The following is a 26,265-nucleotide window of genomic DNA, read 5'->3' on the forward strand; positions in this document are numbered from 1 at the left end:
GTCATTCATACGAGTCTATTGTAGATGGCAATTGAATAACATCTAATAATGCTAAAATATTTGTAGTTTATACATTTAGCTGTGGATGTCTACATACCTGTTTTTCCAATGCTGTGTTAACACATGTACAGTTGAGAAGGCATACTGACTGTCAGTGTAAACGTTAACAACCTTTTTGTTATTTAATTTACAAGCTTCAGTTAAAGCTACCAATTCGAGTAATTTTTTGGTAGTGGTTGTTTTAAGAAAACTTCAGTTTCTGTTACTACTGCAAATCCTGTAGCATTTGTGCCATCAGGGTTTTTTGCTTGACCTGTTGAATAAATATAGTTATTTCTGCATTTTCATAACGTATATCAGTTAAGTCTGGCCTGGGTAAAACACTGATGGTTATTTCTGACATGCAATCATGAGGCTTTCCATCTGTGGGGTAGGTAGCAGTGTGGATGGATTAAGTGTAGCACATCTCTCGACAACAAGGTGTGGCTGTGAAAGAAAAACTGTTATGTAGGAGAGATGTCTGGTAAAGATATTTTGTTAAGTAACCATATCACAGCCACTGCATGAGGTACCTTAAGTGTTAATGGGTGAAATAACACCATTATTGTTGATGCCTGCACTGCCAATGGCTTCTGGCCATTGATTCAAAAGTATGATCTCGTCCCTTTTTCCCCCTTTCAGTGGACACTGGCCCCTAATTACCGCAATTCAGCAGGGGGTCTTTCTTTAGGAGTACTGGACTCCCCCGTGCACGGTTTCAGCTCCGACCCTGGAAAGCGGAAAAAACGTTGAGATCTGGTTTGAGGACCCAATTGTTGAGAAAAGTCTCTCAATGAGACTCAGAGTTGCTGGAGTCAGTTAATGCAAATGTTTAATCTTGCAGCAAGTTCAAGAATGTGTGTGTGAATGGGTGTATGTGTGCGAACGTGTGTGAGTTTGTGTATGTGAGAGTTTAATGAACCTGTTATCCACAGGCAGGTCTTAACTAGTATGGCACAGGTCCAGCCTGTCTCATCTTTTTTGGAAGGTCCAGCGCTCGGCCGTAACCCTTCTGTCTGTTTGGACTCTCACATACATTCGGTTAATCATAGAAAAACGAGAACAAAACTTTTTAGCCCCTTAAATTCATAAAACAGACATGGTGCAGTTATTTCCATTCTAGAAAATAAGAGTAATCACCACCATTCCTATAAATTCTGGATATTCTAACAATCTGAATCTTTTTTAAATGTTCGATGAAGCCCTTTGCTGTTCTGTTTAGAGACTCAGCTGATCATAAACCAAGTTTTGCTCTTGAACCAAGCTTCTAAACTCTTCACCTTTTTCATTTCTCAGTTAGTATTCACTTTAAAACTGATTAAAAGAAAAATTAAATGAATGCCTATCAACAAATGTGGGATCTAAACTCTAGTGCTTTCTCTAAAATAATTTCCTTTCTCAATTCAGAAATGTGTGTGTGTAAGTCACAACACCCGTGACACCAAAACGGCTTTCTTTTCTCTCTTTTCTCTACACTCTGCACTGTGAGCACACACACCAAATCAGAAAGGCTTTTTTCTCTCTTTTCTACATTATGGACTGTGGGGACACAAAACCGCTCTCTCTCTTTTTTTTTTTGATTGTGTGCCAGGGCGTTGTCTCACGTATTAGATTATGCTTAAGATACGAATGGGTTTATCAGTCACATCAGAATCAATACATACTGATCCTCCCGTAATAAAATGGTCGGATCTTATCAAACACACTTTGTTTCTTGTGACAAGTCAGCGAAACAGCGTATACACGTCAAGACACTGAATCAAGTTTGCCACAAGAACTCATAAGTTTGGCAGTATTGCTCTGCCGTCAGCAATCATACACCCATTTTATTTTCATGAGACATGTGCAGGCACCTGTTCATCTACTGTTCTATCACTATGAATTAGTTTATCTATTATCAATAAGGATACTTCTACAACTACTATCAAAGTATGTCCGGACTTCTTATGTTGTCAGTTGCTATATATGAATAAGTGGGTTGCTACTGAAAAGCATTAAGCATGTCACACAGCCCAAACATATAACATTTCAGGACACACCACACAGTTAACAACCACAGTGAAGCGTGTCAAAGCCCAAACATGTAACATTCAACAGGACACTTACACAACACATTCAAATCAAACAGTCAGACAACATACAAGAACATATACCCCAGCCGGCATTGCTCCCTGCCTATTTTCCTACAACTCACTATGTGTGCGCACACCTTTATTCACAAACTGAAGCTGCTACAGCTCGATTGGCCAAATACCCTTAGATCCTATTTCGGTGAATTTGACATCTGCCTTGTATGTAACAGATTAGCGGTTTAGCAGTTTTAATTTAGTTTGAGTGAAGGAAATCATTTTATAGCAAAATCCAAAATCGTGAAGAACTCATGAAAGTAAGCTTATTCTCGGATTCTTGAAACTTTAGATTTGCTCTTTCTTTTACTGCAAAGTACAACGTTGAGCAGCACTAATGAGTTGTTTCTATTTTTGGCAGGCTTTACCTTTGCGGGTGAAGCCCTTTCTGTCTGTGCAAAAGAAATCTTGTTACTGTGCAGAGTGACTTCTCTGAGTAGAGTCGCCTTACTTGTTGCGACTGTGCCGATGTTCGAAGCTGGAGTGCAAAGTTGTTGCTTGAATGGTGCTCGCTGGAGCGTGTGGTAGTGTAAAGTTATACCATTTAAAAGGGCTGAAGAGTGCTCAGTGCAGCGGGTGGGCGGAGGTGCAAAGTGACACTATGGCCATAAAAGAACACCGCTACAAGTGCGCATTGTGCCAGGAAGGGCCCTCGGACGTGAACCAGTGGACAGTTATCGCTTCTCGGCCTTTTGGCTAAGATCAAGTGTAGTATCTGTTCTTATCAGTTTAATGTCTGATATGTCCTCTATGCGAGGACTACATATTAAATGGATTTTTATCAATAGGAGTTGAAAAAGGAGCTTGCTCCATTCACTCCAAGCATCGACCCGGTACTGCAGTGCCACTGGGAACGGTGCGCTCTCCTCTGCTCTTGTGAAAAAGCAAACAGCGGTGCAGGATGGAAGTTTCAGGGAGCCTAAGATGAAACTTTCTTTTAATCTGCTAAGAAAAGAGAGTGAATGCAAAGCAGACTTTAACACGGCTCTGGGAGCGAGCCGAGTGCGGGCTAACCAGGAGAATTGCTTGAAAGAAACGCGACACTGAATGAGCGGTCAGAACAAAGCCTCAATACGGTGTTCCTGTGGTGTTTTTATAAAATGCGGTGTAAAAAAAGGTGTGAATGCCCCATAGAAAACTAAAAGGTGGAGCGGAAGTGTTCGGCTGCAAGAAGGTGTGAATGTCCGACTATATTTGGTGAAAAGCAGGTGAAGCAAGGTCTGAATGCCCAACCTTACATCATCAAAAGCGAGATCAGAGGTTTTTGGCTGCAAGAAGGCCATAGTTTGCCAAAAGCGGGTAAGGTGCGAATGATCGGCTAAATATCAACAAAAGTGGGGGCGGAGGTCTTCGGATGCAAGTGGGTGTGAATATCCCACCATACAAGTATGGTGGAGAGGAAGCTGTGAATGGCCGACCATAGTTTGCAAAAAGCGGGTGAGAAAAGGTGCGAATGTCCAACCATACATGATCAAAACAGGGAGCGGAGGTGTTTGGCTGCGACAAGGTGTGAATGTCCACCCATAATTAATGAAAAGCGGGCAACAAGTAGGTTCGAATGCCCAACCATACATCATCAAAAGCAGAAGTGGATGTGTTCGGCTACAAGAAGGTTTGAATGTCCGAGCATAGTTTGTAAAAAGCGGGTAAGAAAAGGTTCGAATGCCCGAACATACACCATCAAAAGAGGGAGCGGAGGTGTTCCGCTGTAAGACGGTGTGAATGTCCGACCATAGTTGGTAAAAAGTGGGTATGAAAAGGTTCGAATGCCCAAATTCGGCTGCAAAAAACTGTGTTCGGCTGCAAAAAGGTGTGAATGTTCGACTAAATTTTGTAAAAAGCGGGTAAGACAAGGTGCGAATGCCTGACAATGTATGATCAAAAGCGGGAGCGGAGGTGTTCAGCTGCAAGAAGGTCTAAATGTCCATTTTTAATTAATAGAAAACATGAAAGAAAATTTTTGAAAATCAATCCGCACATGATCATAAGTGGGAGAGGAGGTGTTCAGCTGCAAGAAGGTGTGAATGTCCTACCATAATTGCTGAAAAATGTGTTAGAAACGGTAAGAATGCCGGACAAAAAATGGTCGGCCATTCAAACCTTCTTGTAGATGCTTGGAGTGAACGGAGCAAGCTCCTTTTTCAACTCCTATTGATAAAAATCCATTTAATATGTAGTCCTTGCATAGACATATCACATATTAAACTGATAAGTACAGATACTACACTTGATCTTAGCCAAAAGGCCGAGAAGCGATAACTGTCCACTGGTTCACGTCCGAGGGCCCTTCCTGGCACAATGCGCACTTGTAGCGGTGTTCGTTTTATGGCCATAGTGTCACTTTGCACCTCCGCTGCACTGAGCACTCTTCAACCCTTTTAAATGGTATAACTTTACACTACCGCACGCTCCAGCGAGCACCATTCAAGCAACATCGGCACAGTCGCAACAAGTAAGGTGACTCTACTCAGAGAAGTCACTCTGCACAGTAACAAGATTTCTTTTGCAAAGACAGAAAGGGCTTCACCCGCAAAGGTAAAGCCTGCCAAAAATAGAAACAATTCATTAGTGCTGCTCTCCACGGAAGTCTTTAGTAAAAGGAGAAAGACTTGTACATTATGAAGAGAAACCAGTGTACTGCGGGGCAGGGCATCAGGCTAGTTGGCATAGCCACCTTCCCCATGGTGAGCTTTGCTTGGTTGAGACGCTTGCTCCCCCCCCTTGCTCCTCGGCTGACCAAGTAGGAACAATCGGGCCCTATTCGATGGCTGCCTTGTCTTTTACTCTGTGCAAAAGACAAGGCAGCCACAAACAACACGGGAACACCGTATTGAGGCTTTGATCTGACTGCTCATTCGGTGTCGCGTTTCTTTCAAGCAATTCTCCCGGTTAGCCCGCACTCGGCTCGCTCCCAGAGCCGTGTTAAAGTCTGCTTCGCATTCACTCTCTTTTATCAGCAGATTAAAAGAAAGTTTCATCTTAGGCTCCCTGAAACTTCCATCCTGCACCGCTGTTTGCTTTTTCACAAGAGCAGAGGAGAGCGCACCGTTCCCAGCGGCACTGCAGTACCGGGTCGATGCTTGGAGTGAACGGAGCAAGCTCCTTCTTCAACTCCTATTGATACAAATCCATTTAATATGTAGTCCTTGCATAGAGGACACATCAGACATTAAACTGATAAGTACAGATACTACACTTGATCTTAGCCAAAAGGCCGAGAAGCGATAACTGTCCACTGGTTCACGTTCGAGGGCCCTTCCTGGCACAATGCGCACTTGTAGCGGTGTTCTTTTTATGGCCATAGTGTCACTTTGCACCTCCGCCCACCCGCTGCACTGAGCACTCTTCAGCCCTTTTAAATGGTATAACTTTACACTACCACACGCTCCAGCGAGCACCATTCAAGCAACAACTTTGCACTCCAGCTTCGAACATCGGCACAGTCGCAACAAGTAAGGCGACTCTACTCAGAGAAGTCACTCTGCACAGTAACAAGATTTCTTTTGCACAGACAGAAAGGGCTTCATTCGCAAAGAAAAAGCCTGCCAAAAATAGAAACAACTCATTAGTGCTGCTCAACGTTGTACTTTGCAGTAAAAGAAAGAGCAAATCTAAAGTTTCAGGAATCCGAGAATAAGCTTACTTTCATGAGTTCTTCACGATTTCGGATTTTGCTATAAAATGAATTCCTTCACTCAAACTAAATTAAAACTGCTAAACCGCTAATCTGTTACATACAAGGCAGATGTCAAATTCACCGAAATAGGATCTAAGGGTATTTGGCCAATCGAGCTGTAGCAGCTTCGGTAAAAGAGTATAAGTTGAAGAGTTTGTGAATAAAGGTGTGCGCACACATAGTGAGTTGTAGGAAAATAGGCAGGGAGCAATGCCGGCTGGGGTATAGGTTCTTGTATGTTGTCTGACTGTTTGATTTGAATGTGTTGTGTAAGTGTCCTGTTGAATGTTACATGTTTGGGCTTTGACATGCTTCACTGTGGTTGTTAACTGTGTGGTGTGTCCTGAAATGTTATATGTTTGGGCTGTGTGACATGCTTAATGCTTTTCAGTAGCAACCCACTTATTCATATATAGCAACTGACAACATAAGAAGTCCGGACATACTTTGATAGTAGTTGTAGAAGTATCCTTATTGATAATAGATAAACTAATTCATAGTGATAGAACAGTAGATGAACAGGTGCCTGCACATGTCTCATGAAAATAAAATGGGTGTATGATTGCTGACGGCAGAGCAATACTGCCAAACTTATGAGTTCTTGTGGCAAACTTGATTCAGTGTCTTGACGTGTATACGCTGTTTGGCTGACTTTTCACAAGAAACAAAGTGTGTTTGATAAGATCCGACCATTTTATTACGGGAGGATCAGTATGTATGGATTCTGATGTGACTGATAAACCCATTCGTATCTTAAGCATAATCTAATACGTGAGACAACGCCCTGGCACACAATCAAAAAAAAAAAAAGAGAGAGCGGTTTTGTGTCCCCACAGTCCATAATGTAGAAAAGAGAGAAAAAAGCCTTTCTGATTTGTTGTGTGTGCTCACAGTGCAGAGTGTAGAGAAAAGAGAGAAAAGAAAGCCGTTTTGGTGTCACGGGTGTTGTGACTTACACACACACATTTCTGAATTGAGAAAGGAAATTATTTTAGAGGAAGCACTAGAGTTTAGATCCCACATTTGTTGATAGGCATTCATTTAATTTTTCTTTTAATCAGTTTTAAAGTGAATACTAACTGAGAAATGAAAAAGGTGAAGAGTTTAGAAGCTTGGTTCAAGAGCAAAACTTGGTTTATGATCAGCTGAGTCTCTAAACAGAACAGCAAAGGGCTTCATCGAACATTTAAAAAAGATTCAGATTGTTAGAATATCCAGAATTTATAGGAATGGTGGTGATTACTCTTATTTTCTACAATGGAAATAACTGCACCATGTCTGTTTTATGAATTTAAGGGGCTAAAAAGTTTTGTTCTCGTTTTTCTATGATTAACCGAATGTATGTGAGAGTCCAAACAGACAGAAGGGTTACGGCCGAGCGCTGAACCTTCCAAAAAAGATGAGACAGGCTGGACCCGTGCCATACTAGTTAAGACCTGCCTGTGGATAACAGGTTCTTTAAACTCTCACACACACAAACTCACACACGTTCGCACACATACACCCATACACACACACATTCTTGAACTTGCTGCACTAGAATTGTAGTCTGAATACCTTTATGCCAAACAGATTTGCTTTGCCAAGGGAAGTTTTATAAATGTTTATTGTTTATGTTTACAATATATAAACTAGCAGAATAATTAATTCATCCTCCTTGTCCCTCCCACCCCAGAGAGGGCAGCCAGAGACTGGCTGCAATAGGCATCCCCGCTACCTGGGACCCAACACAGGTCTAGGAGGGCCTGATGTCCACCAGGCTCGGGGCCTGCAGTCACCATATTCCGGGAGCTACTGTACCCCCAGAAGGAACCCATCCCGCCCCACCCCACTCAACCCAACCCCACCCCGGAGGACCTCTACAAAAACAAACAAACAACAACAAAAATCAAACAAACAAACAAACAAATCACCCGGTTACACCAGTCGCAGCAGCCCGGGCCTGAGACCCACCATCACCCAGGCCCCCCCAGGCCCCCCCCAACTGGGGAAAAGCACACCCCCATACAGACCCCCTCCTCCTCACCGCACGCCCCAACACCCTAAAAAAAACAACCACCTGCGGACACCTTGGAGTTCCCAGAGCAACAAGGCCGGCACCAGGACCTGCACCAACCCACGCATACTGTGGCATGTCCAGGGCAACCCAGACCCCCCAGGCACAGGCAGGGCCCCGCCCCGGGCGCAAGGCAGCGGCAAGCCACCAGGTCCAGGCCCAGCTCCACCACCCACGCCAGAGCGGCCCGGTCACCCGGTACAGAGCCAGCAGCCACCACCCCAAGGCCCCTAAGGGACCCCGCCCCACACCGCAAGACAGCCCCACCCGCAAGCCCCCAAAACTGCCCTCCAAGCCCGACACACAGTCCCCCCCAACAATGACCAACCCGGTCCCCACGACCCGAGAGACCACCAGACGCCCGAAGCCACACAGCCCCCCCCAGCACACACCCAACCGCCCAGAGCGATTTCTAAACTGGTTAATACACAGATTGTTCTTCGCTTTCCAGTTCATGAGAATAGTTTTCTTTGCTATACATAACACTGTGAGGATCATGTGTGCTAAGCTAAATTCCACGTTGATGTTGTCTAAGTCACCCAGTATGCACAGTGTGGGGCATGCAGGAATGCTACACTTTAGCCATGTTGACAGGTCCGCACAGACTTCAAGCCAGAACTTCTGGACAGGCGCACAAAACCACAAAGCGTGTGCATAATCATCAGGTGTGTTATCTGTGCAATGTGAGCAGATGTTTGAGTGTGTTAGACCCATCCTGAACATCCTTTGTCCTGTATAGTGTGTTCTATGAAGAATTTTGTATTGTATGAGCTGTAAATTAGGACTTTGAGTCATTCTGAAGGTGTTCAAACATATTTGTGGCCAGAAGCTATGACTAGAACTGATGGATAAATCTGCCTCCCATTTTGAGGACGGTAGAGACATTGTGTCATCTATCTTAGACAATAATTTATATATTTTTGATAGTAGTTTTGGGGTGCAGATGCTTAGAAATTCTGCTACCCTAATTGGGAGTTGTAAGTCTGGTTGGTGGAGGATATATTTCTTTGTTATTATAGACTTAAGTTGTTGATATTCTAGGAATTTATTGCTGCCTATCTCATGTTGTGATATGAGCTCATCAAATGAAATAAAATGTCCATTTTGGATTATATGTTCCAGATGTTTGATTCCTTTGATCTTCCATAGAGTAAAGTTTAGCATTTTTTTGTTTTGCAGGATGTCAGGATTGTTCCAGATGGGTGTAAGCTTACACGGGACAAGTGAAGACTTTGTTATTTTAAGAAATTCCCACCAGGCTGTCAGAGAGGTGCTGATGTTAATGCTTTTGAAACATTTGTGATTTTTTACGTTTTGACTAATAAGTGGCAGGTCAGAGATTTCCAGATTATCACACAATGCTTGTTCTATATTTATCCATGTTCATCTATTGGGCTAGGTTTAAACCATTTTGATATATACCGTAACCTATTGGCTAAGGAATAGTGCTGAAAATTAGGTAAATCTAATCCACCACTGTCCTTGGTCTTCTGTAGGGTTTTTAAACTAATACGCGGTGGTTTGTTTTTCCACAGAAATTTGGAGATGAATGAATCTAGTGACTTAAACCAAGTAGCAGGTTGGTTTTATGGGGATCATTGAGAACAAATAGTTAACTTTTGGTAGTATCATCATTTTAATGGTTGTAACTCTCCCCATAAGTGATATAGGTAAGGACTTCCAACGAGAGAGATTGTCCTCTACTGTCTTTAATAATTGCACATAAATTAGCTTTGTTAGCTCTGAGAGCCTGGAGGAAATGTTTATGCCTAAATATCTAATATTTCCTGACTGTAAAGTGATCGCAGGTATATTCTGGACCCTACAGTTAATGGGCAGAACTGTGGTCTTAGACCAATTGATAGAGTAGTCAGAAAGTGCTGAGAATTTATTTATGAGTGTGATCGTGTGAGTGAGAGACGTCTGTGAGTTCTGAAGGAAAAGTAATACATCATCAGCATAAAGACTTATTTTATGCTCAATATTTTGGGGTTGGATGTCTTTAATATTTCTATCTTGTCTGATAGCAGCTGCTAAAGGTTTGATGAAAATAGCAAAAAGTGAGGGAGAAAGTGAGCAACCCTGTCTTGTACTTCTCTGCAGACTGAAGCTTGGAGAAGTTTGATCATTTGTCCTGACACTTGCATTTGGGGAGTCAGTTATTTTCTTGTGAGGAGATAAGAGGCTTTAATAATAATATCTTGCAAGAGAGAACAACACAGTACAGAATACAGAGTTGCTCTGACCACTGAAGCAAAAACACACAGTTATATTGCCCGCTCATCACGTCATCTGTTTTTGGGTATAATTGATTGTTCTTCTAACTTTCCTCCCCAACCATCAGTTGAGGTTACCCAGACACACTCGTAAATACCAGCCTAACCCTGTCCCCCCTAAAGTGCACCTATCTCATTATAACAAGCCCACCATTGTAAAGAGGAATTTAAGAAAACAGGGCAGGGTGGTACCTTGCAGCTCGGTCATTTGCAGGTTATACACAGTAACACTCAATACAATGCATATAAGAATTATTTTCCATTACATTCCTCCCTTTTGATTATAATAATACCATTATATTAATCAACCCAAAAGAAACAAGGAAAATAATAACTTTATCTGTAAAACATCAGCCTGCATTTGCACACAACGTGAGTTTAAAATAAAGGCATCATAGTAATAAAGAGTCCAATGATAAACAATCAAAACATGAACAATTAAACATGATTATCTTCATCCCTCTCTAAGTCAGCGTCACTAGAGGAAAAATTTTGAAAGCAAGAAAGTTATTTGAGTCATTTGGTCTTTTTCACACTGTTGTTTAGATGGACTACATAAAAGGATGTCATCCACATACTGCAAAAGAGCAGAGCCTGTGGTTGATTGAAGTTAATCCAGACTAGCTTTGAGGGCAGCATTGTAAATAGTGGGACTTTCACAGTACCCCTGGCATAACCGGGTAAAAGTCCAAGATCTCCCTTCAAACTAAAAAGCAAACCAAAATGGGCTATCAGGGTGCACTGACGACAAGTCAACCACTGAGAAAAACTGTGCATCTGATGTAATTTGAGACAAAATAGTGTGTGGGTTGGGCACAGTAGGAGCATGTGGCTGAACTGCAGCATTCACTGCTTGGAGGTCCTGTACAAAACGCCATTCATCTGGCTGGCCAGCATCTTTAATCTTTTTAACAGGAAACAATGGAGTAAGCACAGGTGAATTTTCAAAAGGAACAATAACGCCTGTTTTCTGAAAAGATTGAAAAACAGGTTTAATCCCTTTAATTGCTTCAGGCTTAAAAGGGTATTGTTTTTTACATGGACAAAAGTCTGATTTAGGGGTGACAATTACTGGTTCACAGCCTTTTATCAACCCCACATCATATTTGCTCTTAGCCCAAAGATCATTGGGCACTTCAGCCAACATGGGTATCGAAGACAAATCTGTTTCAGATAAAAAACATGCTTCAAAATGTGATTCTGTGGTAGGAATTAAGTCCACAGTTCTTTGACAATGCATTGTACTCAAAAATATTTTTTTGTATGCTGACAATCGTTCAGAAAACATCAAATTTGGATCAGCAGGTGAAACAGTCCACTCCATTTCTTTCTGACATGTAGCAACAAACTCTCCCACACCTTGTCACTGCCAGTGTGTACGTTTGGCCAAGGAAATGTGAGGGCGAGTACCACAAACATTAAAAAAATCGAAGTGCTCTGGAGTGAGCGACACAGCCAATAAAGTAGGCGCACATATTTTTTCACTTCTTCTCATTCTTCTTCATTGTCAGGCCCCAAAGAAATGTGTGATGTGCAGTGCAAATCAGTAGGTTGCATGAAATCAGAAAGGGGTGAAACTAATGCTTTTGCTTCTTCCACTAGTTGTTGTGAAAAAGGAGAGCTGGGAAGTTTCCACTCATAAGCATATGTAAGTGCCGATGAATCAAACTGCACTGCTGTGAAAACTTTGTCAGGCTGTAACATAACCTTAACACCCTCTGGTGTAGAAGTTAAAATAATGCCTAATTTACACATGAGATCACAGCCCATCAGGTTAATGGGACACAACTCTGATAACAAAAATGAGTGTTTGAAGGAGAGCTCATCGGGAGTGACAACACGCAATGGGCATTGTCATTTTCTCCTTCACAACCTGGCCTGATGCAGACATACAGTAAACGTGGTTTCCACTTAACTTTGGAGGACAATCAAACTCCCCTGACGTCACTACTGATGAACATAAGTTCCTATATTCTGAGAGAAATATCTTTGCTCTAGGACGGAAATAGCATGCAAAACTTTACTACGTGAATCACAGTCGGCAAGCGTTGCTTCACTACACAGAGCAGGAAAAATGTGTGAGTGTGTTTGTGCTATCACCCATTAGTGGAGGCTCCGCTGCCGTGTGACGTCCAGAACCTGCCTCCCACCCTCAGTCAGCCTTTTGCCCAATTTCATCACTTTTTAGCTGTGGACAGTCCTTCTTCCAGTGTCCAGTCTGGCCACAGTAAAAACAAATATTCGGATCATAGCTCTGGCGTGGCCCATTTTGACCTCCTCTCCCACACGTCCACGTCTTCGACTTCGGCCTCGTCCTCTGTTTACACCAACTGCGTAATACATGGTCATGGTTGCCAAATGCAGCTCCTTTTCACACTTGTCCCTTTTGGTTGTCTTACGCGTCTCAACTTGGTTCTGAGCATGGCGAGCATATCGGCGAACGTCAGCCAAACGAGGACCCTCACACCATCCCACGTAAATGTTCTTTACTTCAGTGGCGACATCTATATAATATTGTCTGGGTCCCGTTAAAACATGTATTTTTCCCATCTAATTCCTTGTTTGCTTTAAAACAAGTATTCCCCATTTTCTATCCCTTCAGTAGCCAACCAGTTTGTATGGAGTACACTGGAGCAACTTGACTGATCAGTAAAACACTGCTTTTGTTGTCACCGCAAGGCTTCCCCCGTCGGTTGTTTCACTGAGACACTACTGAGTAACTATAACTCAACACAGTTTATACACATAACATTCATATACATACTAACAAACAAACAAACAATAATTTATCGCAATTTTCTCATCTCTGTTTGAACGTACACCCAGGTAAATATTCCTGTAGTGTTCTCATACCGACTATGGACCCATTCATTGTTTAACTTCACTGTTTTGCAAATCCTAATTGAATATTACACATTGACATTGAACTTTACTGGATAAGCAGGTCTTCATTGCATTCAGCAGCCTATATGTGAGCATCTATGTGTAAGCTGTTCTTCTTTGCATTTATCAGCAGCAAGCAATTCTTCACTGCACATGCATATGTAAATAGTAAAACAATTCCAATGTGTTAGCGAAACCTTCTATATCACAGTGGTTTCTAAGATCTATTTTAAGTTCTTTGCCATCAGTGAGATGACATAGTTTACAAAGTGTGTCAAATTATCACTGAAGATCTTTTCAGGTATTTCAAATCTAGAAATGAGTTATTTTACGCGTGATTTTGCTACTGAGAGTGCATCTGCTTGTGCACATGGAAATATTTCAGACCATTTGGTAAAAACCTCTGTTGTCACTGAGCAGAATCGTTTCCCTTAACATTTATTTAGTTCAATGAAATCTACACAATAATGAAATAATGAAATCCAAACAAATATGTTGAAAAAGATACACTGGCTTAGGGAATTATCTTCGTTTTGGTCTTAGATTGCCCTGTGGAATGTATTTTGCACATATTTGACCTGCTAGACAAAACTTTATTAATTTATTTATTCTAAAAAAAAAATTCAATAATTAGTAAAACCATATGCTGTAAAAACCTGGTTCATTATTGCTTCCATCCCTCCTGTTGAGACATGACATGGTCCGTGGCTCAATACTGCAGCATATTTAAACAAATTCTTTGGCAGTATGGTTTTCCTTCCGGTCATTCATACGAGTCTATTGTAGATGGCAATTGAATAACATCTAATAATGCTAAAATATTTGTAGTTTATACATTTAGCTGTGGATGTCTACATACCTGTTTTTCCAATGCTGTGTTAACACATGTACAGTTGAGAAGGCATACTGACTGTCAGTGTAAACGTTAACAACCTTTTTGTTATTTAATTTACAAGCTTCAGTTAAAGCTACCAATTCGAGTAATTTTTTGGTAGTGGTTGTTTTAAGAAAACTTCAGTTTCTGTTACTACTGCAAATCCTGTAGCATTTGTGCCATCAGGGTTTTTTGCTTGACCTGTTGAATAAATATAGTTATTTCTGCATTTTCATAACGTATATCAGTTAAGTCTGGCCTGGGTAAAACACTGATGGTTATTTCTGACATGCAATCATGAGGCTTTCCATCTGTGGGGTAGGTAGCAGTGTGGATGGATTAAGTGTAGCACATCTCTCGACAACAAGGTGTGGCTGTGAAAGAAGAACTGTTATGTAGGAGAGATGTCTGGTAAAGATATTTTGTTAAGTAACCATATCACAGCCACTGCATGAGGTACCTTAAGTGTTAATGGGTGAAATAACACCATTATTGTTGATGCCTGCACTGCCAATGGCTTCTGGCCATTGATTCAAAAGTACGATCTCGTCCCTTTTTCCCCCTTTCAGTGGACACTGGCCCCTAATTACCGCAATTCACCAGGGGGTCTTTCATTAGGAGTACTGGACTCCCCCGTGCACGGTTTCAGCTCCGACCCTGGAAAGCGGAAAAAACGTTGAGATCTGGTTTGAGAACCCAATTGTTGAGAAAAGTCTCTCAATGAGACTCAGAGTTGCTGGAGTCAGTTAATGCAAATGTTTAATCTTGCAGCAAGTTCAAGAATGTGTGTGTGAATGGGTGTATGTGTGCGAACGTGTGTGAGTTTGTGTATGTGAGAGTTTAATGAACCTGTTATCCACAGGCAGGTCTTAACTAGTATGGCACAGGTCCAGCCTGTCTCATCTTTTTTGGAAGGTCCAGCGCTCGGCCGTAACCCTTCTGTCTGTTTGGACTCTCACATACATTCGGTTAATCATAGAAAAACGAGAACAAAACTTTTTAGCCCCTTAAATTCATAAAACAGACATGGTGCAGTTATTTCCATTCTAGAAAATAAGAGTAATCACCACCATTCTTATAAATTCTGGATATTCTAACAATCTGAATCTTTTTTAAATGTTCGATGAAGCCCTTTGCTGTTCTGTTTAGAGACTCAGCTGATCATAAACCAAGTTTTGCTCTTGAACCAAGCTTCTAAACTCTTCACCTTTTTCATTTCTCAGTTAGTATTCACTTTAAAACTGATTAAAAGAAAAATTAAATGAATGCCTATCAACAAATGTGGGATCTAAACTCTAGTGCTTTCTCTAAAATAATTTCCTTTCTCAATTCAGAAATGTGTGTGTGTAAGTCACAACACCCGTGACACCAAAACGGCTTTCTTTTCTCTCTTTTCTCTACACTCTGCACTGTGAGCACACACACCAAATCAGAAAGGCTTTTTTCTCTCTTTTCTACATTATGAACTGTGGGGACACAAAACCGCTCTCTCTTTTTTTTTTTTTGATTGTGTGCCAGGGCGTTGTCTCACGTATTAGATTATGCTTAAGATACGAATGAGCAGTCAGAACAAAGCCTCAATACGGTGTTCCCGTGTTGTTTGTGGCTGCCTTGTCTTTTGCACAGATTAAAAGACAAGGCAGCCATCGAATAGGGCCTGATTGTTCCTACTTGGTCAGCCGAGGAGCAAGGGGGGGGAGCAAGCGTCTCAACCAAGCAAAGCTCACCATGGGGAAGGTGGCTATGCCAACTAGCCTGATGCCCTGCTCCTGCAGTGATGGATAATCATACACTGGTTTCTCTTCATAATGTACAAGTCTTTCGCCTTTTGCTAAAGACTTCCGTGGAGAGCAGCACTAATGAGTTGTTTCTATTTTTGGCAGGCTTTAACTTTGCGGGTGAAGCCCTTTCTGTCTGTGCAAAAGAAATCTTGTTACTGTGCAGAGTGACTTCTCTGAGTAGAGTCGCCTTACTTGTTGCGACTGTGCCGATGTTCGAAGCTGGAGTGCAAAGTTGTTGCTTGAATGGTGCTCGCTGGAGCGTGTGGTAGTGTAAAGTTATACCATTTAAAAGGGCTGAAGAGTGCTCAGTGCAGCGGGTGGGCGGAGGTGCAAAGTGACACTATGGCCATAAAAAGAACACCGCTACAAGTGCGCATTGTGCCAGGAAGGGCCCTCGGACGTGAACCAGTGGACAGATATCGCTTCTCGGCCTTTTGGCTAAGATCAAGTGTAGTATCTGTTCTTAGCAGTTTAATATGTGATATGTCTATGCAAGGACTACATATTAAATGGATTTTTATCAATAGGAGTTGAAAAAGGAGCTTGCTCCGTTCACTCCAAGCATCGACCCGGTACTGCAGTGCCGCTGGGAACGGTGCGCTCTCCTCTGCTCTTGTGAAAAAGCAAACAGCGGTGCAGGATGGAAGTTTCTTTTAATATGCTGAGAAAAGAGAGTGAATGCAAAGCAGACTTTAACACGGCTCTGGGAGCGAGCCGAGTGCGGGCTAACCAGGAGAATTGCTTGAAAGAAACGCGACACCGAATGAGCGGTCAGAACAAAGCCTCAATACGGTGTTCCTGTGGTGTTTTTATAAAATGCGGTGTAAAAAAAGGTGTGAATGCCCCATAGAAAACTAAAAGGTGGAGCGGAAGTGTTTGGCTGCAAGAAGGTGTGAATGTCCGACTATATTTGGTGAAAAGCAGGTGAAGCAAGGTCTGAATGCCCAACCTTTCATCATCAAAAGAGAGATCAGAGGTTTTTGGCTGCAAGAAGGCCATAGTTTGCCAAAAGCGGGTAAGGTGCGAATGATCGGCTAAATATCAACAAAAGTGGGGGCGGAGGTCTTCGGATGCAAGTGGGTGTGAATATCCGACCATACAAGTATGGTGGAGAGGAAGCTGTGAATGGCCGACCATAGTTTGCAAAAAGCAGGTGAGAAAAGGTGCGAATGTCCAACCATACATGATCAAAACAGGGAGCGGAGGTGTTTGGCTGCGACAAGGTGTGAATGTCCACCCATAATTAATGAAAAGCGGGCAACAAGTAGGTTCGAATGCCCAACCATACATCATCAAAAGCAGGAGTGGATGTGTTCGGCTACAAGAAGGTTTGTATGTCCGAGCATAGTTTGTAAAAAGCGGGTAAGAAAAGGTTCGAATGCCTGAACATACACCATCAAAATAGGGAGCGGAGGTGTTCCGCTGTAAGACGGTGTGAATGTCCGACCATAGTTGGTAAAAAGTGGGTATGAAAAGGTTCGAATGCCCAAATTCGGCTGCAAAAAACTGTGTTCGGCTGCAAAAAGGTGTGAATGTTCGACTAAATTTTGTAAAAAGCGGGTAAGACAAGGTGAGAATGCCTGACAATGTATGATCAAAAGCGGGAGCGGAGGTGTTCAGCTGCAAGAAGGTCTAAATGTCCATTTTTAATTAATAGAAAACATGAAAGAAAATTTTCGAAAATCAATCCGCACATGATCATAAGTGGGAGAGGAGGTGTTCAGCTGCAAGAAGGTGTGAATGTCCTACCATAATTGCTGAAAAATGTGTTAGAAACGGTAAGAATGCCGGACCATACATCATCAAAAGCTAAAGAGGTGGTGTTCGGCTGCAAGTAGGTGTGAATGTCTGACTAAAGTTCAAATATATTAACAAAAGCGGGAGGAGAGGTCTTCGGATGAGTGGTCGAGAATTTCCAACCATAATCTATAAAATGCGGTGAAAAAAAAAGGTGTGATAGATACCTAAAAGGTGGAGCGGAAGTGTTCGGCTGCAAGAAGGTGTGAATGTTATATATATAGTTGGTGAAAAGCAGGAAAAGCAAGGTCTGAATGCCCAATCTTACATAATCAAAAGCGAGATCAGAGGTGTTTGGCGGCAAGAAAACGGGTAAGGTGTGAATGACCGACTAAATATCAACAAAAGTGGGGGCGGAGGTCTTCGGATGCAAGTGGGTGTGAATATCCCACCATACAAGTATGGTGGAGAGGAAGCTGTGAATGGCCGACCATAGTTTGCAAAAAGCAGGTGAGAAAAGGTGCGAATGTCCAACCATACATGATCAAAACAGGGAGCGGAGGTGTTTGGCTGCGACAAGGTGTGAATGTCCACCCATAATTAATGAAAAGCGGGCAACAAGTAGGTTCGAATGCCCAACCATACATCATCAAAAGCAGGAGTGGATGTGTTCGGCTACAAGAAGGTTTGTATGTCCGAGCATAGTTTGTAAAAAGCGGGTAAGAAAAGGTGCGAATGCCTGAACATACACCATCAAAAGAGGGAGCGGAGGTGTTCCGCTGAAAGACGGTGTGAATGTCCGAACATAGTTGGTAAAAAGCGGGTAAGAAAAGGTTCGAATGCCCGAATATATACCATCAAAAGCGGAAGCGGAGGTGTTCGGCTGTAAGAAGTTGTGAACGTCCGACCAAAGTTTGTAAAAAGCAGTTAAGAAAAGGTTCGAATATCCAACCAAACATAATCAAAAGTGGGAGCAGAGCTGTTCGACTGCAAGTAGGTGTGAATGTCCACCCATAATTCCTGAAAAATGGGTAAGAAAAGGTGCGAATGCCCAACCATACATCATCAAAAGAAGAAGTGGATGTGTTCTGCTACAAGAAGGTTTGAATGTCCGACCATAGTTTGTAAAAAGTTGGTAAGAAAAAGTTCGAATGCCCGAACATACACCATCAAAAGAGGGAGCGGAGGTGTTCCGCTGTAAGATGCTGCGAATGTCCGACCATAGTTGGTAAAAAGCGGGTAAGAAAAGGTTAAAAAACCCGACTGTACACAATCAATAGCGGAAGCGGAGTTGTTCGGCTACAAGAAGGTGTGAAAGTCCACCAATAATTACTGAAAAATGGGTAAGAAAAGGTGTGAATGCCCAACTATACATCATCAAAAGCAGAAGTGGATGTGTTCGGCCACAAGAACGTTTGAATGTCCGACCATAGTTTGTAAAAGGCAGGTAAGAAAAGGTTCGAATGCCTGTACATACACAATCAAAAGAGGGAGCGGAGGTGTTTCGCTGCAAGAAGGTGTGAATGTCCGAGCATAGTTTGTAAAAAGTGGGTAAGAAAAGGTTCGAATGCCAGAACATACACCATCAAAAGAGGGAGCGGAGGTGTTCCGCTGTAAGAAGGTGTGAATGTCCGACCATAGTTGGTAAAAAGCGGGTAAGAAAAGGTTCGAATGCCAAAATATACACCATCAAAAGCGGAAGCCGAGGTGTTCGGCTGCAAGTAGGTGTGAATGTCAGATCATAATTTGCAAAAAGCTGATGAGAAAGGTGTGAATGACCGACAATAATTGCTGAAAAATGTGTTAGAAAAGGTAAGAATGCCGGACCATTCATCATCAAAAGCGGAAGAAGAGGTGTTCGGCTGCAAGAAGCTGTGAATGTCCAGCCATAATTACTCAAAAACGGGTACGAAAAGGTAGTTTTGCCAGACCATAAATGATCAAAAAAGGGAGCGGAGGTTTTCCGCTGTAAGAAGGTGTGAATATCCGACCATAATTGGTAAAAAGCGGGTAAGAAAAGGTGCGAATGCCCGACAATGTATGATCAAAAGAGGGAACGGAGGTTTTCGGCTGCAAGAAGGTCTAAATGTCCAACCACAATTTGTAAAAACCGGGTAAGAAAAGGCTCGGAAGCCCAACTATACACCATCAAAAGCGGGAGCGGAGGTGTTCAGCTGCAAGAAGGTCTGAATGTCCATCAATAATTGCTAGAAAACATGAAAAAAAAATTTCGAATATCCAACCGCACATGATCATAAGTGGGAGAGGAGGTGTTCAGCTGCAAGAAGGTGTGAATGTCCACCCATAATTCCTCAAAAATGGGTAAAAAAAAAGGTGCGAATGCCCAACCATACATCATCAAAAGCAGGACTGGATGTGTTAGGCTACAAGAAGGTTTGAATGTCCGAGCATAGTTTGTAAAAAGCGGGTAAGAAAAGGTTCGAATGCCCGAACATACACCATCAAAAGAGGGAGCGGAGGTGTTCCGCCATAAGAAGGTGTGAATGTCCGACCGTAGTTGGTTAAAATACCCGACTGTACACAATCAATAGCGGGAGCGAATGTGTTCGGCTACAAGAAGGTGTGAATGGCCGACCATTTTTTGTAAATAGCGGGTAAGAAAAGGTGCGAATGCCCGACAATACACCATCAAAAGCGGGAGCAGAGGGGTTCAGCTGCAAGAAGGTCTGAATTTCCAACCATAATTTGTAAAAACCGGGGAAGAAAAGGCTCGAAAGCCCGACTATACACCATCAAAAGCGGGAGCAGAGGGGTTCAGCTGCAAGAAGCTCTGAATGTCCATCAATAATTGCTAGAAAACATGAAAGAAAATTTTCGAATATCCAACCGCACATGATCATAAGTGGGAGAGGAGGTGTTCAGCTGCAAGAAGGTGTGAATGTCCACCCATAATTCCTGAAAAATGGGTAAAAAAAGGTGCGAATGCCCAACCATACATCATCAAAAGCATGTGTGAATGTCAGATCATAATTTGCAAAAACCTGATTGTGTGCAGCTGAACACCTCTGCTCCCGCTTTTGATGGTGTATAGTCGGGCTTTCGAGGCTTTTCTTCAACGGTGTTTACAAATTATGGTTGGAAATTCAGACCTTGCAGCCGAACACCTCCGCTCCCTCTTTTGATCATACATTGTCGGGCATTCGCACCTTGTCTTACCCGCGTTTTACAAACCATGGTCGGACTTTCACACCTTCTTGTAGCTGAACAACTCCGCTCCCGCTATTGATTGTGTACAGTCGGGTATTTTAACCTTTTCTTACCCGCTTTTTACCAATTATGGTCGGACATTCACACCGTCTTACAGCGGAACACCTCCGCTCCCTCTTTTGATGGTGTATGTTCGGGCATTCGAACTTTTTCTTACCCACTTTTTACAAACTATGGTCGGACATTCAAACCTTCTTGTAGCAGAACACATCCACTTCTTCTTTTGATGATGTATGGTTGGGCATTCGCACCTTTTCTTACCCATTTTTCAGGAATTATGGCTGGACATTCACACCTACTTGCAGTCGAACAGCTCTGCTCCCACTTTTTATTATGTTTGGTTGGATATTCGAACCTTTTCTTAACTGCTTTTTACAAACTTTGGTCGGACGTTCACAACTTCTTACAGCCGAACACCTCCGCTTCCGCTTTTGATCGTATATAATCGGGCATTCGAACCTTTTCTTACCCGCTTTTTACCAACTATGGTCGGACATTCACACCGTCTTTCAGCGGAACACCTCCGCTCCCTCTTTTGATGGTGTATGTTCGGGCATTCGCACCTTTTCTTACCCGCTTTTTACAAACTATGGTCGTACATTCAAACCTTCTTGTAGCCGAAAACCTCCACTCCCTCTTTTGATCATACTTTGTCGGGCATTCGCACCTTTTCTTACCCGCTTTTTACAAACTATGCTCGGACATTCAAACCTTCTTGTAGCCAAACACATCCACTCCTGCTTTTGTTGATGTATGGTTGGGCATTCGAACCTACTTGTTGCCCGCTTTTCATTAATTATGGGTGGACATTCACACCTTGTCGCAGCCAAACACCTCCGCTCCCTGTTTTGATCATGTATGGTTGGACATTCGCACCTTTTCTCACCCGCTTTTTGCAAACTATGGTCGGCCATTCACAGCTTCCTCTCCACCATACTTGTATGGTGGGATATTCACACCCACTTGCATCCGAAGACCTCCGCCCCCACTTTTGTTGATATTTAGTCGATCATTCACACCTTACCCGTTTTCTTGCCGCCAAACACCTCTGATCTCGCTTTTGATGATGTAAGATTGGGCATTCAGACCTTGCTTTTCCTGCTTTTCACCAACTATATATATAACATTCACACCTTCTTGCAGCCGAACACTTCCGCTCCACCTTTTAGGTATCTATCACACCTTTTTTTTCACCGCATTTTATAGATTATGGTTGGAAATTGTCAACCACTCATCCGAAGACCTCTCCTCCCGCTTTTGTTAATATATTTGAACTTTAGTCAGACATTCACACCTACTTGCAGCCGAACACCACCTCTCTAGCTTTTGATGATGTATATTCCGGCATTCTTACCGTTTCTAACACATTTTTCAGCAATTATGGTAGGACATTCACACCTTCTTGCAGCTGAACACCTCCTCTCCCACTTATGATCATGTGCGGATTGATTTTCGTAAATTTTCTTTCATGTTTTCTATTAATTAAAAATGGACATTTAGACCTTCTTGCAGCTGAACACCTCCGCTCCCGCTTTTGATCATAGATTGTCAGGCATTCGCACCTTGTCTTACCCGCTTTTTACAAAATTTAGTCGAACATTCACACCTTTTTGCAGCCAAATTTGGGCATTCGAACCTTTTCATACCCACTTTTTACCAACTATGGTCGGACATTCACACCGTCTTACAGCGGAACACCTCCGCTCCCTCTTTTGATGGTGTATGTTCGGGCATTCGAACCTTTTCTTATCCGCTTTTTACAAACTATGCTCGGACATTCAAACCTTCTTGTAGCCGAACACATCCACTCCTGCTTTTGATGATGTATGGTTGGGCATTCGAACCTACTTGTTGCCCGCTTTTCATTAATTATGGGTGGACATTCACACCTTGTCGCAGCCAAACACCTCCGCTCCCTGTTTTGATCATGTATGGTTGGACATTCGCACCTTTTCTCACCCGCTTTTTGCAAACTATGGTCGGCCATTCACAGCTTCCTCTCCACCATACTTGTATGGTGGGATATTCACACCCACTTGCATCCGAAGACCTCCGCCCCCACTTTTGTTGATATTTAGCCGATCATTCGCACCTTACCCGCTTTTGGCAAACTATGGCCTTCTTGCAGCCAAAAACCTCTGATCTCGCTTTTGATGATGTAAGGTTGGGCATTCAGACCTTGCTTCACCTGCTTTTCACCAAATATAGTCGGACATTCACACCTTCTTGCAGCCGAACACTTCCGCTCCACCTTTTAGTTTTCTATGGGGCATTCACACCTTTTTTTACACCGCATTTTATAAAAACACCACAGGAACACCGTATTGAGGCTTTGTTCTGACCGCTCATTCGGTGTCGCGTTTCTTTCAAGCAATTCTCCTGGTTAGCCCGCACTCGGCTCGCTCCCAGAGCCGTGTTAAAGTCTGCTTCGCATTCACTCTCTTTTCTCAGCAGTTTAAAGAAACTTCCATCCTGCACCGCTGTTTGCTTTTTCACAAGAGCAGATGAGAGCGCACCGTTCCCAGCGGCACTGCAGTACCGGGTCGATGCTTGGAGTGAACGGAGCAAGCTCCTTTTTCAACTCCTATTGATAAAAATCCATTTAATATGTAGTCCTTGCATAGACATATAACATATTAAACTGATAAGTACAGATACTACACTTGATCTTAGCCAAAATGCCGAGAAGCGATAACTGTCCACTGGTTCACGTCCGAGGGCCCTTCCTGGCACAATGCGCACTTGTAGCGGTGTTCGTTTTATGGCCATAGTGTCACTTTGCACCTCCGCCCACCCGCTGCACTGAGCACTCTTCAGCCCTTTTAAATGGTATAACTTTACACTACCGCACGCTCCAGCGAGCACCATTCAAGCAACATCGGCACAGTCGCAACAAGTGAGGCGACTCTACTCAGAGAAGTCACTCTGCACAGTAACAAGATTTCTTTTGCACAGACAGAAAGGGCTTCACCCGCAAAGGTAAAGCCTGCCAAAAATAGAAACAATTCATTAGTGCTGCTCTACACGGAAGTCTTTAGTAAAAGGCGAAAGACTTGTACATTATGAAGAGAAACCAGTGTATGATTATCCATCACTGCGGGAGCAGGGCATCAGGCTAGTTGGCATAGCCACCTTCCCCATGGTGAGCTTTGCTTGGTTGAGACGCTTGCTCCCCCCCCTTGCTCCTCGGCTGACCAAGTAGGAACAATCGGGCCATATTCGATGGCTGCCTTGTCTTTTACTCTGTGCAAAAGACAAGGCAGCCACAAACAACACGGGAACACCGTGTTGAGGCTTTGATCTGACTGCTCATTCGGTGTCGCGTTTCTTTCAAGCAATTCTCCCAGTTAGCCCGCACTCGGCTCGCTCCCAGAACCGTGTTAAAGTCTGCTTCGCATTCACTCTCTTTTATCAGCAGATTAAAAGAAAGTTTCATCTTAGGCTCCCTGAAACTTCCATCCTGCACCGCTGTTCGCTTTTTCACAAGAGCAGAGGAGAGCGCACCGTTCCCAGCGGCACTGCAGTACCGGGTCGATGCTTGGAGTGAACGGAGCAAGCTCCTTTTTCAACTCCTATTGATACAAATCCATTTAATATGTAGTCTCGCATAGAGGACATTTCAGACATTAAACTGATAAGAACAGATACTACACTTGATCTTAGCCAAAAGGCCGAGAAGCGATAACTGTCCACTGGTTCACGTCCGAGGGCCCTTCCTGGCACAATGCGCACTTGTAGCGGTGTTCTTTTTATGGCCATAGTGTCACTTTGCACCTCCGCCCACCCGCTGCACTGAGCACTCTTCAGCCCTTTTAAATGGTATAACTTTACACTACCACACGCTCCAGCGAGCACCATTCAAGCAACATCGGCACAGTCGCAACAAGTGAGGCGACTCTACTCAGAGAAGTCACTCTGCACAGTAACAAGATTTCTTTTGCACAGACAGAAAGGGCTTCATCCGCAAAGGTAAAGCCTGCCAAAAATAGAAACAACTCATTAGTGCTGCTCAACGTTGTACTTTGCAGTAAAAGAAAGAGCAAATCTAAAGTTTCAGGAATCCGAGAATAAGCTTACTTTCATGAGTTCTTCACGATTTCGGATTTTGCTATAAAATGAATTCCTTCACTCAAACTAAATTAAAACTGCTAAACCGCTAATCTGTTACATACAAGGCAGATGTCAAATTCACCGAAATAGGATCTAAGGGTATTTGGCCAATCGAGCTGTAGCAGCTTCGGTAAAAGAGTATAAGTTGAAGAGTTTGTGAATAAAGGTGTGCGCACACATAGTGAGTTGTAGGAAAATAGGCAGGGAGCAATGCCGGCTGGGGTATATGTTCTTGTATGTTGTCTGACTGTTTGATTTGAATGTGTTGTGTAAGTGTCCTGTTGAATGTTACATGTTTGGGCTTTGACACGCTTCACTGTGGTTGTTAACTGTGTGGTGTGTCCTGAAATGTTATATGTTTGGGCTGTGTGACATGCTTAATGCTTTTCAGTAGCAACCCACTTATTCATATATAGCAACTGACAACATAAGAAGTCCGGACATACTTTGATAGTAGTTGTAGAAGTATCCTTATTGATAATAGATAAACTAATTCATAGTGATAGAACAGTAGATGAACAGGTGCCTGCACATGTCTCATGAAAATAAAATGGGTGTATGATTGCTGACGGCAGAGCAATACTGCCAAACTTATGAGTTCTTGTGGCAAACTTGATTCAGTGTCTTGACGTGTATACGCTGTTTCGCTGACTTGTCACAAGAAACAAAGTGTGTTTGATAAGATCCGACCATTTTATTACGGGAGGATCAGTATGTATGGATTCTGATGTGACTGATAAACCCATTCGTATCTTAAGCATAATCTAATACGTGAGACAACGCCCTGGCACACAATCAAAAAAAAAAAAGAGAGAGAGCGGTTTTGTGTCCCCACAGTCCATAATGTAGAAAAGAGAGAAAAAAGCCTTTCTGATTTGGTGTGTGTGCTCACAGTGCAGAGTGTAGAGAAAAGAGAGAAAAGAAAGCCGTTTTGGTGTCACGGGTGTTGTGACTTACACACACACATTTCTGAATTGAGAAAGGAAATTATTTTAGAGAAAGCACTAGAGTTTAGATCCCACATTTGTTGATAGGCATTCATTTAATTTTTCTTTTAATCAGTTTTAAAGTGAATACTAACTGAGAAATGAAAAAGGTGAAGAGTTTAGAAGCTTGGTTCAAGAGCAAAACTTGGTTTATGATCAGCTGAGTCTCTAAACAGAACAGCAAAGGGCTTCATCGAACATTTAAAAAAGATTCAGATTGTTAGAATATCCAGAATTTATAGGAATGGTGGTGATTACTCTTATTTTCTAGAATGGAAATAACTGCACCATGTCTGTTTTATGAATTTAAGGGGCTAAAAAGTTTTGTTCTCGTTTTTCTATGATTAACCGAATGTATGTGAGAGTCCAAACAGACAGAAGGGTTACGGCCGAGCGCTGGACCTTCCAAAAAAGATGAGACAGGCTGGACCTGTGCCATACTAGTTAAGACCTGCCTGTGGATAACAGGTTCTTTAAACTCTCACACACACAA

General features: G+C 42.7%; 9 non-coding genes across 9 annotated transcripts; 3 read left to right on the top strand and 6 right to left on the bottom strand.

The window, feature by feature from the left end:
• Nucleotides 1-2,841: 2,841 nt before the first annotated feature.
• LOC140283394 (U2 spliceosomal RNA) lies at nt 2,842-3,032 on the top strand. The gene has a single exon (XR_011910081.1). It is a non-coding gene; the product is annotated as a U2 spliceosomal RNA (small nuclear RNA).
• A 1,196-nt stretch (nt 3,033-4,228) lies between these two features.
• On the bottom strand, nt 4,229-4,422 carry LOC140283379 (U2 spliceosomal RNA). The gene has a single exon (XR_011910078.1). It is a non-coding gene; the product is annotated as a U2 spliceosomal RNA (small nuclear RNA).
• A 267-nt stretch (nt 4,423-4,689) lies between these two features.
• LOC140283541 (U5 spliceosomal RNA) lies at nt 4,690-4,803 on the bottom strand. The gene has a single exon (XR_011910137.1). It is a non-coding gene; the product is annotated as a U5 spliceosomal RNA (small nuclear RNA).
• A 397-nt stretch (nt 4,804-5,200) lies between these two features.
• On the bottom strand, nt 5,201-5,391 carry LOC140283311 (U2 spliceosomal RNA). Its single transcript, XR_011910018.1, has one exon. It is a non-coding gene; the product is annotated as a U2 spliceosomal RNA (small nuclear RNA).
• Nucleotides 5,392-15,717: 10,326 nt separating this feature from the next.
• Nucleotides 15,718-15,831, top strand: LOC140283523 (U5 spliceosomal RNA). Its single transcript, XR_011910121.1, has one exon. It is a non-coding gene; the product is annotated as a U5 spliceosomal RNA (small nuclear RNA).
• Nucleotides 15,832-16,129: 298 nt separating this feature from the next.
• On the top strand, nt 16,130-16,317 carry LOC140283343 (U2 spliceosomal RNA). The gene has a single exon (XR_011910047.1). It is a non-coding gene; the product is annotated as a U2 spliceosomal RNA (small nuclear RNA).
• A 6,864-nt stretch (nt 16,318-23,181) lies between these two features.
• On the bottom strand, nt 23,182-23,369 carry LOC140283366 (U2 spliceosomal RNA). The gene has a single exon (XR_011910068.1). It is a non-coding gene; the product is annotated as a U2 spliceosomal RNA (small nuclear RNA).
• Nucleotides 23,370-23,644: 275 nt separating this feature from the next.
• On the bottom strand, nt 23,645-23,758 carry LOC140283530 (U5 spliceosomal RNA). The gene has a single exon (XR_011910127.1). It is a non-coding gene; the product is annotated as a U5 spliceosomal RNA (small nuclear RNA).
• A 411-nt stretch (nt 23,759-24,169) lies between these two features.
• On the bottom strand, nt 24,170-24,359 carry LOC140283323 (U2 spliceosomal RNA). Its single transcript, XR_011910029.1, has one exon. It is a non-coding gene; the product is annotated as a U2 spliceosomal RNA (small nuclear RNA).
• Between the last annotated feature and the right edge of the window lie 1,906 nt (nt 24,360-26,265).

This window comes from Leuresthes tenuis, unplaced genomic scaffold, assembly GCF_036924035.1.
Source record: "Leuresthes tenuis unplaced genomic scaffold, fLeuTen1.0.hap1 SCAF_23, whole genome shotgun sequence".
NCBI classification, from domain to species: Eukaryota; Metazoa; Chordata; class Actinopteri; order Atheriniformes; family Atherinopsidae; genus Leuresthes; species Leuresthes tenuis.